This window comes from Mytilus californianus, unplaced genomic scaffold (genome assembly GCF_021869535.1).
Source record: "Mytilus californianus isolate M0D057914Y unplaced genomic scaffold, xbMytCali1.0.p SCAF_4, whole genome shotgun sequence".
Taxonomy (NCBI): Eukaryota; Metazoa; Mollusca; class Bivalvia; order Mytilida; family Mytilidae; genus Mytilus; species Mytilus californianus.
In genome coordinates this window covers 15,857,975-15,879,299 of record NW_026262690.1, presented here as the reverse complement: position 1 = coordinate 15,879,299, position 21,325 = coordinate 15,857,975, and positions in this window count along the sequence as shown.

Here is a 21,325-nt window from a genome sequence, read left to right as displayed (position 1 = left end):
AGTGTTGTCAACACTTCCTAAATATCTTAAACAAAGGGCATACATACCGTTAGCCCAAATTTAGAAACTGGCAACACTTTCAAATACTTATAAATTCCATAGAAGATTATGACTGACAACTTTTTTGGTCTTTTGAAAAAATGTTGTTTGTGCTGTATTTAGACCCCTCTACCAAGAAATTTGTTTTGCATGCACACGTATAAAATTGCGGTTTTTATCCAACGCAATCATAGGTTTGAACGTTGTTTTCAATTTAGACTTGTTTATATTTTTTCGTTTGGGCTTGTATTATATTTTCCTTCGGGTTCAAATGATCCATTCATCCAAATTCGACTCTTCAAAGTTCAAGAGTCTATCCTAAATTGAGTTAAATTACATGGCCTTCCAAATACCGTTTCGATTCCTAACATCACTGAAGAGACATTAATTGTCAAAATCCGGATATGGTGTACTAATTTTTGCACCTTTTGTTTGCGGTATGCCATCTTTTCCGCAAGTTTATTGTTTTCTGTTTGGTATTAAATTAATACTTAAGATCCATTGTGTTACATCTGGTGATCCGTTTATTTGGCAATCGCCAATGGCAGTCAGTAGGGTTTAAGAACATCAGTTGTTCGACCTGCTAGTTAATTCCGTTTTCTTAAAATATACTTTTACATTTTTTTGATCTTTTGGAAAATGTTGTTCGTGCTGTATTTAGACCCCTTCACCAAGAAATTTGTTTTGCATGCACACGTATAAAAATTGCGGTTTTTATCCAACGCAATCATAGGTTTGAACGTTGTTTTCAATTTAGACTTGTTTATATTTTTTATTTTGGGCTTGTATTATATATTTTCCTTCGGGTTTATATGATCCGTTCATCCTATTTCGACTCTTTAAAGTTCAAGAGTCTATCCTAAATTGAAATAAATTATATGGCCTTCCAAATACCGTTTCGATTACTCACATCACTGAAGAGACATTAATTGTCGAAATCCGGTTATGGTGTACTAATTTTTGCACCTTTTGTTTGCGGTATGTCATCTTTTCCGCAAGTTTATTGTTTTCCGTTTGGTATTAAATTAATAGTTAAGATCCATTTTGTTACATCTGGTGATCCGTTTATTTGGCAATCGCCAATGGCAGTCAGCAGGGTTTAAGAACATCTGTTGACATGCTAGTCAAATGCGTTTTGTTTAAAATTTATTTTTTCACTTTTTTAGTTTTTTGGAAAATGATGTTTGTGCTGTATTTAGACCCCTCTACCAAGATATTTGTTTTGCATGCACATGTATAAAAATTGCGGTCTTTATCCAACGCAATAATAGGTGTGAACGTTGTTTTCAATTTAGACTTGTATATGTATATATACATTTACAACCAAGTCTAAATTGAAAACAACGTTCAAACCTATTGAAAATACAAAATGTACTGTACTACAAAGGATTTCCTATCAGTAATTAAATGCTTGTTTCATTTATTAAGATCATGTGCTACAGGATGGCAATTAGAAACCAACAGTAATATATCTAATCGAATCCATTTTTTTGTTGTCAGAATAGACAGGATAACAATAGTAAGAGGTTCATATACAACAAAAACGTCCTCTTCAAAATGCCGTGTGCAAATATAAGAATTGAAGATATTGCTTTTATTCGCAAATATGAAAATTGATTTTGTTTCTTTGTACACGCCAATAATGTTACAACCTTTCAGAACTAGTCGTTATCTCTGTACTAACGTAGCATTGTATTGTCTTTTTAATACTGCTTTTTATAATACATATCATATAATGAAACTTTGGGAAAACCTTATAGATAAGTACTGAAATTTCAATTTGACTGCATTTCTCTGTAAAATTATTGTGTAAGAACATTGATTTATGTTTCTTGGCAGAATCATCTTTTTAATCTGATTTAATTTACGTTCCCCGTACCATTAATGAGTTCTTAACTTCAGTACTTTTATTGGCACAAAATATTATTAACTGCCGTCTTAGTACAGCTTTAACGTAGTTCTTCACAATTAACGATAAAAAAGAGATATTGCATATAATGTAATTAATTACTGATTGTGCATTAAGTACGTTGGATATACATGTATCCTCTATTGTCTTATTGTTTCTGGGTTGTTAGATAACAAAATAGCATTTTAAATATCGAATCTGGTATCAGTACCAGACAAAATAAAAACAGGACGTTTATCGTAGTAAAATAAAGGCAAAATGATCAAATATTGTAACAGTCCTAGTAACACAATGGTGCTAGGAAAACAACGTAGCTACTTCTTAAAACTACTTCAGCACCTGCGTGATCCTTGTTTCAATAAATGAACTTAACTTTTACTTGTTTCCACTAGTCATTGCTTGAAGTATATCATATATAATGTTTACATTGCAGTCAGATTCATACCTTTACTATCACTCTACTTGTTCATTATGCAATGATCAATTTCGATTTGCTAAGTAAACGTAATGATTGTTAAGATACACACTAGTTCGTTTCCATCCTTTTTATTTGCCTTGATCAGACGTTATTTGCCTTGATCAGACGTTATTTGCCTTGATCAGATGTTATTTTCCTTGATCAGACGTTATTTGTTCCCGCTTTAATGGATTTCATAGTGAGATTGTCGGGATATAGCATTATTTGTTAGATTTCTTTAACAGATATATTTTTTTTATTTACCAAACAGCTGTGTTTTAGTTAACAGATGTAGCATGATCGACATCCAGTTAAAGAAAGAATTCAATTCAAACCCGTGCTAGGGGCAATTTAAACCCGTGCTGGGATCAATTTAAACCCGTGCTGGGATCAATTTAAACCCGGGCTGTCTTGAACATGCAGTGAGGAAATCTATGGGTTTGATAAATATTCACTTTGACTTTAAGAAGAGGAACAGCAGTATGACCACTGTTTTTTGCCTTGGGTTTTCCCATGTGTTTTTAGTATTTTTTGAAATTTAATAAAAGATATATGTACAATATTCCATTTTTACCTATTTTCAGTGATACGGATCTGTCTTAAATTATAGAAAAAATATTACATCACTCAAAATGTAGTAGCCTTAACAGAACTTAGTATGGCGTCCATTTCGCTGAACAAGTATACAATATTGTTTAGGGGCAAGCTGAAGTCCGACACTGGGTGTGGGATTTTCTCGCTGCATTGAAGACCCATTGATGGCCTTTGGCTGTTTTCTACTATTTGGTCGGGTTGTTGTCTCTTTGACACATTCCCCGTTTCCATCTTCTATTCTAAACAATCAGCTTATGTTCAAGGAAAGACAATCCATGCAGGTTTTTTAAAAGTCTTCCTTTGGGTATATTGCAACAAATGGCAACTCTCTTTAAATACAAACAAAACAAAATCCATGATTTTCAGTCAGTCCAAACAAAATGGTGAAACATCACATATTTACTATGAGAATGAAGCCATAGAGAGCGTATCAGAATATTCATTTTTGGGAATGTTGATAAAATGTAATGGAAATTTATCACAAAGTACCTTAGAGCTGACAAAAAAGGCAAAAAAAGTATTTTTTGCAATAAAACCCTATACTAAATCATTGAATAATATACCTATAAAAGTAGCAAATAACCTTTTTGATTCTTTAGTAAAATCGATTATGACCTATAATTCAGAAGTAACATATTTGGATACACATATTTCTTTTCATAGAGCCAAAAACAGATCCTTATCTTCAGGAAAACAAATTAATCAACTTGATTTTACAGACAAAACCCCTATTGAAAATATGCATCTTAAATTTTGTAAATCTACTCTAGGAATACAAAAATATGCATCCAATTTAGGAGCAAGAGTTGAATTAGGAAGATTGCCTATAGAATGTTTTATTAAAACACAAACCCTTTTATATTTAGCTAGACTATATAATAATAATATTAATCCATTGATAAAGGAAGCTTTTTCTCTAGCACAGTCTCTAGATTTGACTGGAACTTATTCATGGTATACATATGCAAAAATATTGTTGAAGAGACTAATATTGACCTTAATATTTTTTCTAATTGTAAGGACATAAAAGATGTAAATAAAATAAAAAACGATATAAAGTTAAAAATGAAAATTAGATATGAAGATTTAATTGAAACTAAATTTGAAAACATTGATGATAAAAGTAAATTTTATCTATATAAAAAACTTAAAAAGGATTGCAAACTAGAATCTTATCTAAATATATCTAATTTTCAGATAAGGAGATTGATCACTAAATTTAGACTAAGTGATCACTCCTTCTTAATTGAAAAGGGGAGATATTTTAAAATCCCAAGAGAGGAACGACTTTGTCATAAATGTAAAATACTAGAGGATGAGAAAAGTTTTTTACCTTATTGTGATTATAATAAAACACTAAGAAATGCCTTTTTTGAACACATAAGTACTGAAAATAATAACTTTAATAATTTGAATGAAGAAGAAAAAATTCATTATTTACTAAATCCATCAACGCCTTTACAAACAAATAAGTTAGGATCCTTCTTGAAAAAGTCATTAGAACTGAGGGCAGGGGACTCTTAACAGTTTGTTTGTTTTTAAAAATTTTGATGCTGTTTTTATTGTGTTTGTTTGATATGTATGTATATATGTTTATTGTGTTAATACATGTTGGTAACAAACTGTAAAGTTTATACGACAATAAAATATTTGATTTGATTTGATTTGATTTTGGTAAAGTCTTTTTCCATTTACTTTGAAGCTTTTTGATAAGATTATAAGCAAACATCAACAATAGTTTTTGCGTTCAGTAGTGGAGCTTCCATGAAGAAAATTAGGCATCTAGTAAGTGTTCTACTACTAATCTGTCAGTGCTACTAACTACCTCCCGGAACTTGTTATTAACTTTTTTAATAAAGCTTATGAAAATAATGGTATTAATTATTTTTGGAGTGTTAAAAATTCATTAGATGTTTTAGATAAAATACGTGCTTTTGATGGTCCTTTTAATTCTGTTGACAGTTATGACTTTCAACTCTCTACACTACACTCCCACACAATCTTATCAAGAAAAAGTTTTCATATTTAATTAAATGGTCTTTTGAAAAATCTCATTGCAAATTTACTTGCTGTAACTCGTTTAAAGCCCTTTTCTGTAACGAAAAAGGAAAGTATGCTAGATACGCTTACTGGAAATGTGAGGATATGATTGAAGCTTTAAAATTTCTCCCAGACATCATATATGTACGTTTCGGCGATAAAATGTATCGACAGGTAGTAGGTATTTCTATGGGCACTAACTGCGCTCCTTTAATAGCAGATTTATTCCTGTATTGCTATGAATCTTAGTTTATGACCAAACTCAGTAAAGACACGTTATTGTTACATATGTTTTCGTTAAATAATCCAGAGTTCTCTAAATATACTACCGAAATTTATCCAAAGGAACTTTCTTTAAATAAATCAAACATTAATAGCAGTATTTGTCCTTTTCTAGATTTAGACATTTCAATTTTTAAAGGGAAACTCCTTACTACAATTTACGACAAAATAGACGATTTTTCATTCCCTAATGTTAATTTTCCCTTTTTAGACAGCGATGTTCCTTTGGCTCCATCATACGGTGTTTATATATCCCAACTCGTTAGTTATGCCCGTGTGTGTAGTGGTGTCATAGATTTTAACGAACGTAATCTATGCATCACTGGTAAATTATTAAGTCAGGGATTTCGTTACCATAAATTGCTTAAAACTTTTACTAAATTCTTTCATAGATACAAAGACTTGATTAGTAAATTTGGCTGTACCTGTAGAAAACTTATTAAAAATGGTATTTCACATTCTAAATTTTACGGTAATATTGTACTAAAAACGTTGAAATCACTATGCGATCCGTGTAAACTCATCGAATCTTTAAACAAACTTATAAGTAAAGGTTATCTTACCAAAAGAGGGACGAAAGATACCAGAGGGACAGTCAAACTCATAGATCGAAAACAAACTGAAAAGGCCATGGCCAAAAATAAAAAGACAAACAGACAAATAATAGTACAGATGACACAACATAGAAAACTAAAGACTAAGCAACACGAACCCCACCAAAAACTGGGGTTATCTCAGGTGCTCCGGAAGGGTAAGCAGATCCTGCTCCACATGTGGCACCCGTCGTGTTGCTTATGTTATAACAAATCCGGTAAATAGTCTAATTCGGTAAGTAACATTCGTGAAAAGGGAAGGGTATTGTAGTTAGGACATAAGGAACATATCCGATATCATCTGTGAAACGGTTATTCCATAACGGTCAACCAACTCGTGATGGCGTCCGTATAATTTACGAAGGAATGATTTCAACTTCACCATTTGGAACTCTTGGTTTAATAGCTTCCTTGTGAGCAGCAATCCTCTATCAAGGAAATCATGATAGGAAACACAAGCCCGGGAATATCGTACCAATATATGTTGTAATTAGATCTTTGAATATAGTTTACAATGGCACAAATATCTATTTTGTCATCAGCAGATTAAAACATAACTAAATTTGTATTCTTTTCAAACGGGTTTTTGGGATGTATAAATACACATCCATGTTCATTTTCTATATAAAAATTACTCTATCTATATATTACATTATACGTATTTATTAACAGGTTACCGGTAACTCCTAACTATCCTACTGCCCGTCGATACTTTTATTTTGGAATTGCACAAGTCATGTCTTCTTTGACTGTCCATGACGTTAAAACACTAAATCCCTGGGATGCGTTTTAGTTGATTTTAGTCTCTGATGCATGATTTTTTATTAGTAATTGTTTTAGGCTTTTAACTAGCTTTCAGTAACTGCGAGTACTCTCAAATCGTACTTTCGTGTTAGTTTGACCTGTTGATACAATTTGTAATGTATTTTTGTTATTTAATGTTAACTTATTCAGTGTTATATCTAGTGTCACTATTTTTGATATATACCACCTTTGATAAGTTCAAACCTATTGAAAATACAAAATGTACTGTACTACAAAGCATTTCCTATCAGTAATTAAATGCTTGTTTCATTTATTAAGAGCATGTGCTACAGGATGGCAATTAGAAACCAACAGTAATATATCTAATCGAATCCATTTTTTGTTGTCAGAATAGACAGGATAACAATAGTAAGAGGTTCATATACAACAAAAACGTCCTCTCCGAAATGCCGTGTGCAAATATAAGAATTGAAGATATTGCTTTTATTCGCAAATATGAAAATTGATTTTGTTTCTTTGTACACGCCAATAATGTTACAACCTTTCAGAACTAGTCGTTGCAAATATGAAAATTGATTTTGTTTGAAATTTAATAAAAGATATATGTACAATATTCCATTCTTTCCTATTTTCAGTGACACGAATCTGTCTTAAATTATAGAAAAAATATTACATCACTCAAAGTGTAGTAGCCTTAACAGAACTTAGTATGGCGTCCATTTCGCTGAACAAGTATACAATATTGTTTACGGGCAAGCTGAAGTCCGACACCGGGTGCGGGATTTTCTCGCTGCATTGAAGACCAATTGATGGCCTTTGGCTGTTTTCTACTATTTGGTCGGGTTGTTGTCTCTTTGACACATTCCGCGTTTTCATCTTCTTATCTAAAAAATCAGTTTATGTTCAAGGAAAGACAATCCATGCAGGTTTTTTAAAAGTCTTCCTTTGTGTAAAGTCTTTTTCCATTTACTTTGAAGATTATAAGCAAACATCAATAATAGTTTTTGCGTTCAGTAGTGGAGCTTCCATGACGAAAATTAGGCATCTAGTAAGTGTTCTACTACTAATCTGTCAGTGCTACTAATTACCTCCCGGAACTTGTTATTAACTTTTGTAATAAAGCTTATGAAAATAATGGTATTAATAATTTTTGGAGTGTTAAAAATTCATTAGATGTTTAAGATAAAATACGTGCTTTTGATGGTCCTTTTAATTCTGTTGACAGTTATGACTTTCAACTCTCTACACTACACTCCCACACAATCTTATCAAGAAAAAGTTTTCATATTTAATTAAATGGTCTTTTGAAAAATCTCATTGCAAATTTATTTGCTGTAACTCGTTTAAAGCCCTTTTCTGTAACGAAAAAGGAAAGTATGCTAGATACGCTTACTGGAAATGTGAGGATATGATTGAAGCTTTAAATTTTCTCCCAGACAACATATATGTACGTTTCGGCGATAAAATGTATCGACAGGTAGTAGGTATTTCTATGGGCACTAACTGCGCCCCTTTAATAGCAGATTTATTCCTGTATTGCTATGAATCTTAGTTTATGACCAAACTCAGTAAAGACACGTCATTGTTACATATGTTTTCGTTAAATAATCCAGAGTTCTCTAAATATACTACCGAAATTTATCCAAAGGAACTTACTTTGAATTAATCGAACATAAACAGCAGTAGTTGTCCTTTTCTAGATTTAGACATTTCAATTTTTAAAGGGAAACTCCTTATTACAATTTACGACAAAAGAGACAATTTTTCATTCCCTAATGTTAATTTTCCCTTTTTAGACAGCGATGTTCCTTTGGCTCCATCATACGTTGTTTATATATCCCCAACTCGTTAGTTATGCCCGTGTGTGTAGTGGTGTCATAGATTTTAACGAGCGTAATCAATGCATCACTGGTAAATTATTAAGTCAGGGATTTCGTTACCATAAATTGCTTAAAACTTTTACTAAATTCTTTCATAGATACAAAGACTTGATTAGTAAATTTGGCTGTACCTGTAGAAAACTTATTAAAAACTGTATTTCACATCCTAAATTTTACGGTTATATTGTACTAAAAACGCGGAAATCACTATGTGATCCGTGTAAACTCATCGAATCTTTAAACAAACTTATAAGTAAAGGTTATCTTACCAATATATGTTGTAATTAGATCTTTGAATATAGTTTACATTGGCACAAATATCGATTTTGTCATCAGCAGATTAAAACATAACTAAGTTTGTATTCTTCTCAAACGGTTTTTTAGGATGTATAAATACACATCCACGTTCATTTTCTATATAAAGATTACTCTATCTATATATTACATTATACGTATTTTTTAACAGATTACCGGTAACTTCTTACTATCCTACTGCCTGTCGATACTTTTATTTTTGCATTGCACAAGTCATGTCTTCTTTGACTGTCCATGACGTTAAAACACTAAATCCTGGGATGTGTTTTAGTTGATTTTAGTCTCTGATGCATGATTTTTTATTATTAATTGTTTTAGGCTTTTAACTAGCTTTCAGTAACTGCGAGTACTCTCAAATCGTACTTTCGTGTTAGTTTGACCTGTTGATACAATTTGTAATGTATTTTTGTTATTTAATGTTTACTTATTCAGTGTTATATCTAGCCTCACTATTTTTAATATATACCACCTTTGATAAGTGTTTAGTATGACGATAAATTTTCACTTTTGTTTTCGTACTAGGAACAACAAAATTATTTATTTTGTAAAAATTATTTCCGTACTCCATGTATATCTTACAACAAAATTATTTTTATTTACCTGTGTACGTTATTTTATTTGGCGGCATTTTGTCCAAGGTTATGGTTGTCTTTTTCATATTGTAAAACATTTAACCCCCTTGTTTTATTAATTTTGTATTTGAATGTCCTGTACCAAGTCAGGAAAATGGCCATTGTTATATTATAGTTCGTTTCTGTGTGTGTTACATTTTAATGTTGTGTTTTTGTTGTGTCGTTGTTCTCCTCTTATATTTGATGCGTTTCCCTCAGTTTTAGTTTGTAACCCGGATTTGTTTTTATCTCTATCGATTTATGAGTTTCGAACAGCGGTATACTACTGTTGCCTTTATTTACATTGTGTCATAGATCAAATTTATTCGTTCAGTGTATGTTCACTTGTTTTTGTTAAAATGTCTTTTGATTGAGTTAAGCCATTTCAATTGATATGTTATAGTGTGTCTTTCTATGTTGTGATGTTACACTATTGTTTCAGGTAGGGTGAAGGTTGGTGCCTATTCACACATTTAAACCGGCTGCATTTGTTTGCACCTGTCCTAAGTCAAGAACCTGATGTTCAGTGGTTGTCGTTTGTTGATGTGGTTCATAAGTGTTTCTCGTTTCTCGTTTTTTATATAGATTAGACCGTTGGTTTTCCTGTTTGAATGATTTTACACTTTTTGGGGCCCTTTATAGCTTGCTGTTCGGTGTGAGCCAAGGCTCCGTGTTGAAGGCCGTACTTTGGCCTATAATGGTTTACTTTTACAAATTGTGACTTGGATGGAGAGTTGTCTCATTGGCACTCATACCACATCTTCTTATGTCTATATATGGAGGTTCATTGCTAAATTAAACGAGGTCATTCATTCATTCCTTCGTTAATTCATCAAAATTAGAATCATTTTATTTAATACCACGAGTAAATAACATCTTATGTTTTATTCAATTAAGAAAGCAAAGTTTTAGTTACGCAATATAAATTATTACGTTTTGTTGAAAACAAAAAATGTATATCAAACGGATGAAGTCTCCTGAAAAATGTTATAATTATTCTAGTAATATTATAATACATTGTATAATATATAGATTATCATGTCAAATTAAAACTGGGAACAGTATATCAATATATATATGTTCCTGATTAAAACAAGGAAAAAAAACACTCATTCGACCGGTATCAATTTCATGTATAATATATAAATATAAAAAGGCCCTGGTTTAGTTTGATCAGTAGCTAAGTCAAATGATGTAAACATGTTGTGTGTCCACTGCGTCAGGAACCTAAGGCATCAACTAAGTCCTCTAATAAAAAAGCTTGAACCCAACGAAAAGGACTAATTATAAAATAAGCTTGCTTGCCTCACGATGGATAATCCATTGGAGTTATTACAGCGAGTTACTCGTTTTTCTATAATTTAAAACTGAAAGTTTGGCCGTTTGTATTTGATTATATTTTTTTTAATTATTTCGATTTCATCAACATGTTTGATGTTTGAATAACGTTAATACCTTACGAATAAATACAAAATATAATTTCGTTTTCGCAGAGTTCAGTTTCATAACAGAATGAGCATTATTTTGATGGTATGAACACACTGTAGCATCACCACTGGATATAGGTACCCCTGAAGCGGTGGAAAAAACAAAAGTGAAATCAGATAAGGTCAAATTCATCTTATTTTCATTACATTCTACGCTTTGCTGACAAGTAAAGTTTTGTGATACTGATTCCTAATAATGTAGCTACTTTTTGGTGCTGATTTTGATCCTTAATTGACTTTCTCTGTCTTCAATTCGTAAGAATCGGATAGGGGGTACCTTTTCAACGAAGCATGTGACGAGTTCAAACTTGTTAAAACATATTTATCCTTCAACTATTTGCTTGACATTTTCATAGAACAGAGGTATGTCATATTTAAGCTTGTCGAAATAATTTATTGTTTACACAGCATTTCGTCGGGTGTCATAAGTAAAGCAGTAGAGGCTAACTTTATAAGTATACCAGAGATTGAGTTTGTAGAAACTAATAATTTTATTTTTCTGTGAAGTCTTTAGTAGTCAATTGTTGTTGATTTTTTTTCTTAGTTTTCATTTTGACCATGGTTTTGTCTGTTTTTCTTCGACTTTTGATACCTGTCCCTTTGTTTTTTCTTTTTCTTCTTTTAACATGCATGGGTCTATTCCCGAGAATTTATTGGATGAATCATTCCATTTATTATCATATTCTAGATACATCAGTCTATTAACTAGTATATTATATGACTCATGCCATTCATTGGCTTATTCATCATGCACCAGTCTATTCAGGAGCCAAATATACACTCATCAGTTTTTATTAGAATGATTATTCCTACACCAGTTTATTTAGTGGCTTTTTTACATGGACCAATTTATTCATGAACCTATGGTTCTTAAAAAAAAAGATGTGGTATGATTGCCAATGAGACAACTCTCCACCAGAGACTTGCATCAATATATTAAGGAGCCCATTGCACATGCATCAGTCTATTCAGGATCCTTATTTTCATAAGTCAGGTTATTCGGGAGCTCATTTTAATACATCAGTATGTTCAATAGCCTGTTTTGTACAGCTCATCAATAGAACTATAATGATAACATTACAGTATATGTTGGCCGGTTATCTGATATGACATACAATCATCACAGTTTCTACTAATGAATTAGTAAAAGCAAAAACCATTATTGATTATGATAATATAATCAATTTTATCAACTTTATCGCATTATTTAAAAAGAGTCCCATGATAATTGCAATGGTAAATAAAAGCATTTAACTCACTGTGATTTAACTGTTTCAGTGGAATACTTAGATAATTGTCCTGGTGTATTTATCAGTTTATTATTCCTATGAATCACACATTTAACACATTAATCATATTTTACAATGGTATCGATGACACTAAAGTGCACTGTTTCTTTTATGTATTCATAGATGTCCGGAAAACAATATACAAATAACACATAGCTGAGAGGGTGATAGAGCAGATTGTTACCCCGAGAAAACACTGTCAACTGAGGCGAAGCCAAGGTTGACAATGTCTTTTCGAGGGGTAACAATCTGCTCTATCACCCTCTCAAATATGTGTTATTTAATCTATTATACTGAATGTTCTGTTATTACTGTCTATCAAATTTCAAATTCAAAGTAATAAACTATGTCGTCTTGAACATAACAACCATCAGTATGTATTAAAGCGCACACTTGAGCAAGCGTTTCCGTGAAGGGCAATATAGTATTTGCAATGGGATAGAGTTAATTGTCTCCCTCGTATTAACCAATAAAAATCTAGCATTTTGACATGAAGTATAATAAAATAAATTGTCTCCCTCGTATTAACCAATCAAGATCTGACATGAAGTATAATAACATCAAATAGACAAGTGTCAATATAATGTAATATAAATAGAGAATATCACATCCGTATCAACCCGAGACACCAATATAATCCCAAGAGCTCTGCTCGAGGGATTATATTGGTTGAGGGTTGATACGGTGCGTGATATTGAAGAAGCCATATCATATACACTTTATTATATACCTCAAATAGATGTTTTTCACGTGACGTGACGTAATACAGATTAGGGGTTTGATAAAGCCTTTGCAACAGTGACTGATATTGATGACGTGACGTCATACAGATTAAAGGTGTGATAAAGCCTTTGCAACCGTGACTGATATCGATATCATCACGGATGGCTGATACAGCACGATTGCCGTTGACCGTATTAAACATACAATTTATCGGTATTTACTACTAAGTATAAAATAACGACTTTCAATTGTCAAAATAAATCCCATATCGAAATTTAACAGTTTTCAACTAATATAGACAAATGTCAATTCAATATGCCAAGCTCTAAATTGAAACGAGGCGAACATGTGTGACAATATTTAGAAGAGTATTTTATCATAATATCAAAGATTTGCCACCAACTTCGAATTTCCTGAATAAAAAAAAAACCATAGAAATAACTACTTTTTTGTTTTAGGGGCCAGTTGAAGCCCGTCTTTCAGGTGCGGGATTTTCTCGCTGTGTTGAAGACCCATTGGTGACCTTGCACTGTTTTCTGCTCTTTGGTCGGGTTGTTGACTCTTTAACACATTCCCCGTTTCCATTCTCAATTTTATTCAATGTAGTTCGTAACTTAACATGCACATGAACATGAGGAGATCAGTATTACACTATCTTTTTTTCCCAGAGATCTCGTTCCACGCCTTGTTAATCTTGATAAGTGGAATTACAAAAGTAACATTAAATAACGTACAATATAAAAACTTAAAAAAGATATTGAAAAACTTGTAAAAAAATCACTGAACTCTTTATACCGGTATAAAAGATAACAAAATCACTGGATAAGGACAACAGAAACAAATCATTCAGTATCGAATATACGTTGTTATTGAAAGCAAGCTTAAGCTGAAAGTACATTACAAGCAGATCTTAAATCATACTGTCTTAAACTGTAATATTGGCTGCTGTACATCAACGACGTACGAAGGCAAGATCATCTAAAATGCCAACGACTGTGACTAATCGCCGAATTTGAAATACTTGCCATAAGTATCAGGACGGGTGCTTAGTACTTAGTAAAACAGGATCTGCTTACCCTTCCAGAGCACACGAGATCGCCTACAGTTTTTGTAGGATTTAGATTTTAGTTTTTTGTGTAGTGTTTGGTCGAATGTTGTTTGTTGTATGCCGTTGTTTTTATTTTTGCAAGGATATTGTCTGTTGTTTTTTTTTTTCGACTTATGTATATTGTCCCTTTCTTATCTTCCTTCCTCTTCTTGAGTCCGTAATGCTATATTATGCATTGAAACACGCACATGCGAGTTAATATAAATACAAATAACAGACTAAATTAGGCAAAGTAATCTTACAAATATATTGTCAAAATTTACCTTCTGTCTAATGATCACTGTAAACCAACTAAATTTCACGAGCGATTTTATTTTCGCGATTAGAAAAATAATGCGAATATATTTCGTCGCGAATATGTGAAACTTTTATATCAATAAGAAAAATCGCGATAACAAATCTCTTAGAAGTCTGTTTGAAAAAACTAAACGCAGAATAAAGCATCCAAGAAAAACATTAGGTTTACAGTATTAAATTGCATTATTTCGTTTGAAATTGACAAACGTTCACTCATATGAATAAAATATCTACTGCGACATATATTTTATATGTATATGTCTTTTGAAATTTTGTGAATCAGAATATAACAGACACATAGGGAAGTTAGACAGGCTAGTATTGGAAGTCACTCGTTCATTCTGAGTAATGAAAAATCAATTGTACAAATAATACAGGTTTAACGATGCTTCTAACACTTTGCGTTGTTCAAATTAACATTATAAAATATCTTAATTAAGAGTAAAGAGATAATCTTGTAAATCATAAATATCCTATCATTTCCACGAGTCAAGTAATATTCCGATTTTTTACTTTAATTAGTATGGTTAACCATAAATACTTGATAACTTTTCAGTATTTGTACCTACACACACGAATGCCATATACCACTCCTTTGCTATTTATCTCCTAAAATATTAGAGGATATTGAGGGAGGAAAATAAAAATAAATCCCACCATCAAAAGACGAACAGATAAATGTAAATACCTAACCTACAAACCATCACACAGCAAACTGTAGACTGAACAACATTAGTTCCACATAGACCTGTCACAAGTTCTTCCTCCTAAATTTTCACCTGTCGATTGCGTGTGTTACCTTTATAAATAATAAATAAGATTATCGTTTTTGATAACCTAGATGAATTCTTAGCGCTCTTCTGGTTTACCTCAATACTGAAATATTAAAAGCAAAGGAAGTATAGATTCTAACATCGGACTCGGACTTCTTTTTAACTGATTTTGACTGTGCGTATTGCTTTGTGTTTGTTTATTCCACATTGCCTAGATATATAGGGGGAGGGTTCAGATCTCACAAAACATGTTTAACCCCGCAGAATTTTTGAGCTTGTCCCAAGTCAGGAACCTCTATTTGTTAGTCTTGTGTGTGTATTTTTTTTATTTTGGTTCATTTGCACATGTATGTTTCGGATTTTAGTGTGGCGTCCATTTCGCTGAACTAGTATCCATTATTTTTTACAGATAATATAGCGCCTGAATATGTGTAGGTGCTGTTTAATTTCTGTCTACTAGTGTTTTTCTGTGTCTTTACGACCAAATATTGTGATTCATATATAAGTACAAGAATAAAAAACAATGTGAGGCACACTAAGTCCTCGCCGGAATACTGATCACTAAACGTTATACTTTATCTAAGAAAATGAACATAATATCATCAAGTAAGAACTTAATGACTTTAATTTTGTTTTCTTTGTTGGGTTTGTGTTGTTCAGTCTTTCGTTTTCTATGTTGTGATTTGTGTACTGTTGTTTGTCTGTTAGTCTTTTTTTTCTTTTTTCTCCATGTTGTTGTCAGTTTATTTTCGACCTATGAGTTTGAATGTCCTTTTGGTATCTTTAGCCTCTTTTCTGCATACCAAATTAGTGTATTTCTTGTAAGTTTTATCGGGAAAAAATCGTAACAACTTCAACAAATGTAGTTACGCCCAGATTTTTCGAAATAGATTAAGAAGTTGTGGAATTATTGTCAACAATTAAAATATCAATTAACGAATAAAGGAAGAAGACATGTTTTTTGTCAACATATAGGGATAGTGAACAGAAAAAGCAATCTTACTTCCAAAAAATACTTAACCCATCTGTTAAAATAAGTCGACTTTAACTGCATTTTTACTACAAAGCACAGCTACAAATACTTTTATCTGATACATTGAAAATGCAGTACACATTATATAAGAGCCAGAACAGTCATTTCATGAATGATTGAATGACCAACGTACTGACTTTGACGGTAAGACTGACCTTCCCCTAGGTCATCTAGCCAAACGAAGGGCAATTTAAACAAACTGACTATACATGTAACTAGCATAACCATTACATAAAATTGAAGGAATTAAAACATGTTCGTTTGCAGAGACAGTTTGCTTTGGAATAAATTAAGAACGTAAAGTGAAAAGTAAAGCAGTATCCTACCACATGTCTCAATATATATATTGAAAGATTGACAAAGATAAATGAATTTGTATTTTTTTTCTTTAAATTCAATTGAAGATGAAATTTATTTTCTGATGGAATGTCCAGCATTCAAACAACAACGACAAGTAATGTTAAATTCTGCTTTGAATATATTTAATAATTTCAAAAATCTAAATACAGAAAACAGATTTATTTGAGTTTTCTCTTGTGAAAATGACGAAATATGCAACAACTGTGGTTTTAACTGCTATAGTTAAATCCATATTATCATAAGCATATCAGTATTGTTTTTTTTTTACTTATGCCTATTTGTAATCATTATATGTAACATGCCCTTTATCGGCCGATAATTGGTTTAATACAGTATTCGTATCCGTACATGTAATCACCGAAACGTGGAAATTTTGGACTACATTTTCGAAACTTACCTGTTTAAAATGGTTTAAGATGGGAGAATGAAAAAATACAAGTCAATAATAAGATAGTCAAAATCAAGAGACAACCAAAGAATTCAACTGTATCAACCTTGGAAACGTGCATCGATCAACGTAACCCAGGTGGATTACTGTGGATTACCAAATAGCGGTAACTGCATATATATTATAGAAGGATCATAGTTCACATTCAAAAACGACAAATAATAAATAAAAAAAAACAATATGCCATTTAAGAATCTGAAAAAACTATGGGTAATTTCATTGGTCGTATCCCAAAATGAAAATAACGTCACGTCATTGGATTAATTTCAATTGTTTGGAGGGATTTTAGCCAATCATAACATTTAAGTGTACGCTTTTGAAAATATTACGAAAAATGCATTAGATTCTGAAACGGTGAAATTATAATTGATATATTGACACCAAGATTGAAGATATGAATATCTGTTTTCAATAATCGACGACATACTAATAGAATGTCCCCTTTGCGCGATCTTTAATTTGTTTATAGCACTATTGTTGTTACTATGTCAGCCATGGTTATCTAGCAAGAGTTGGAACTGGTTTGAGGAACATTCTATTAATTGATATATAATAGTAAAAATGAGTTTGTGTGATGTATTGTTATATATGAATACAATTAGGTGAATTTTCATCTCAAACTTTATATATATATAGTGCGGAGTTGCCACGATGTCACAAAAGAAAGTTCAAATCCCGCTGAGTGAAGAACAAAAATTTGCAAACACAAATTTACAGATCTAACATTGTTGGGCTAAATTTGAGACGAATAATATATATATTATGGTGTTAGCCCTGTATAACTACGGGTTATCCGATGGAGAATGTCTGTCTAAAATTGTCACATGTTTAGACGTATATATATATTATAACAAAAATAAAATTATAATTTGATATGACGGTATGGTAATTAATTTACATTATCATCCTTTACACGACGGACAAACCATCTGAAAGATATACTATCCTACTTGCCATTATACACCATGTACTGTGTTACAGCCCTAGATAAAGGCGACGACGAAAGGCATTACTCGACTAACGAAAGCTATATTTTTATAGTGGTCTAGGGCGCTGGACACAGTGCAGGCGGAGTAGCGACGATATCACAGAAGCAAGGGTTCAAATCCCGCTGAGGGAAGAACATTGTTTGGCTAAATTTGAGACGAATTATATATATATATATATGCATGGAACGCACTGGACGTCCCGTTAGTGTAACTCTTAGCGCTTTCGGTCAATCGTTCGGATTTTCCAACATTTTATTTAACAAAAATAACGACTGCTTGATTGCTTGATTGGTGTTTAACGCCACTTTCAGCAGTGTTGGCTACTTAGTGGCGGCCAATATTTATTAGTGTAGGAAGCCGAAGTGCCCGGAGAGAACCATCGACCTTCGGTAAAAAAAAACTGACGATCCTAGACAATTAAGATTGAAATCAAAGGCACCTGCCACCTGCGGGACATGAATTTACAATCTCAGTGTTGACAGGCTAGTGATACAGTAGTTGGAGTACTTAAACCATTTGGCAACCGAGACCCCAACAAAAATAATGGAATACAATACTAGGGGCGTGTTTTATTGGTCTCTTCTGCACATCTCCAGAATGTCTTCTGGTGAAGAGTCCAAAAAAATGAATCTGGACCTCTTCTGGAGATATTCTACGGAAGATCAATAAAACAAAAATTCAATTTGCCGTCGAATATAGCAGATTTTTTGTTATTTTGGATGACATATTAAATGAAATTTACGATGATTTTGTAGAAAATTAAGATACGTCCGGTAGACATGACTGTAAAAGTGTGCTCTGTTCGTGACATTTTTCTTTGTTCTTTCCTCTAACTCAATTTTGCTAGACAAATCAGGCGTAAACCCCCACTATTTGATTTTTAAGAATAATCTTAAACTGCACAAAAATTCGTCAATGTTTGTCTCGAATATGATCAAAAAGGACATCTTGTCTATCCATTTTTTTTAAAGTAACCAAACTGGATTATTTTTGTATAAAGCAAAGATATCGGAAAGTTCTCAAAATCATTTTTCTCTGGTGGTCCTTGAAGTGAAATCTTCTGGTCCTAACTATTATTTCTATTGCATAATTTCGATGGTCAAAACCTTCGGACCACCACTTTTCAAAAATTTTCATTGTATATGGATCGATATGCAAGTATACAATGTATACCAGACATTTCTCAGACTGTTTTTTCTTCTTTTTATTTTTAATAAATCCGTTGGTTCACCGTTGTGTACTGATTGATACTTCAGTCTGGGAGAACAAGATTTATTTCAGTACTAATAGTTGTAATTAGCTTTGAACAAACTTCCAGTAATTGCAAATACTCTTATTTCGGTGCTTTGTGTCTATTGGCTTAATGTAAGTTTTTTTTTCTGTGTGTCTCGTACCGATCCTTTGAGTTAATCTAATTGCAATTGATTTGTGCAGGTTGTTCTTATATTGTACTGTTACACCACTGTCCCAGCTTCAGGGAGGGTTGAGCGCTCACAAACATGTTATTATACTGTTACACCACTGTCCCAGGTTAGGGAGCTGGTTGGGCCGGATCCCGCTAACATGTTTAACCCCGCCACATTCTGTATGTATGTGCCTGTCCCAAGTCAGGAGCCTGTAATTCAGTGGTTGTCGTTTGTTGCTGTGTTACATATTTGTTTTTCTTTCATTTTTTTGTACATTAATTAGACCGTTAGTTTTCTCGTTTGAATTATTTTACATTAGTGATTCGGGGCCTTTTATAGCTGACTATGCGGTATGGTCTTTGCTTATTGTTGAAGGCCGTACGGTGACCTATAACTCTTAATTGCTGTGTCATTTGGTCTCTTGTGGAGGGTTGTCTTATTGGCAATCTTCGTTTTTATATCAACATTGCCATATTCTTTGTGTGACTGTCCCAAGACAGGAGCCTGTAGTTTAGTTGTTGTCGTTCAACTTGGTTCATGTCTCGACTCATATTTGATATTTTGTAAATTATTTTGTTATGTATAATTAGGCTGTTAGTTTTTTCATTTGAATTGTTTCTCACACTTTTCACGTCGGGCCTTTTGACAGTATCGGGTTTTGTCATTGTTGAAGGCCGTAATTACGGTTGCCTATAATTGCTTACATCCACTTCATATTTGAACTCCGGTGGATAGTTGCCTCATTAGCAATCATACATTTCTTCGTCTTTATTTATGCATATTTGTCACTAGGCGTTAAAAATTAGCAACAAACAATCAATCAATTTAAACTTGTGTTAAATAAGAAGAAACCCCATTTGATATTCATTCATTTACTAAGTTGGCCGGGTGGGGGGCAGGAGGATTTCATATATGAATATGGTTGGCTGGTAAGAGCTGATAAATAGGCATAATTAGCGACAGATTAAAAAAGTTAATAATGCCCTCTTCCCTTCCCCATTCTTCATCTATAAATGTAAACTGACCACCACGGAATAGCCCTACTTAATGTTGAAAGTAGCGTTAAACACCAATTAATCAAAATCCCTTCCCTAGAATATCAAATAGTCGTCCCTTAAGTGTTATTGTCCGTGTAGTTCTTATATTTATCCAGCTTATCGTGCTACAGGGATGTCCTACTAAGACTGTCATACCATAAAAACGTTTATAACACAGCTCACATTCTAATATATCTGCATTCATAAATTTATTAATGTCATTTATACTAAACGACGCCATGTTTGTTATGTATCTCTGCCGTCTAAACTACCTATCAAAAAAGAAGAGGTGGAAGAGAGCCAGAAGATCTTCCCTATACAAAAAAACAGAAATGGACCTCTTCTGGCTCACTACCGAAGAACAAAAAAACACGCCCTAGGTGTTTATGTTTGAGAATAGATTATTAATAAGGGTAAATTTTGCAGTCATTTAATAGAGGCATTGACAAAGAGAAGGCTAATTGTATATATATGAGAGAACAATTTTCCTTTAGGACTATACGTAAGTTATAAATTATACCCCGATAAACATCGTTTAAGACCTTGTTTTTTTAACTTATTTTGGTTTATTTTTATTTTATTTCACCTACTACATTCACATTTCTTTTTATTTTATCTTATTTGGTTTTCGTTCTATTTCACTTTCCCTCGATTGTAAAATATTCTTCTATCTGAAATCACTTGAAATGATGATTCTGTGTATATCATTGACCATAATTCAAAGTGTTTACTTTGTTAATTACACTAACGTTTCATTTAATCTATACTTTTAATGAAATATTTGGTTTCCATGATGAGTAAGATAAAATAAACATAAAGCCTTATTGATAATTTAAAACTGTCAATAATTTCTGACTGTGAATTAACAAAATCTAGTGTTATCCGGAACG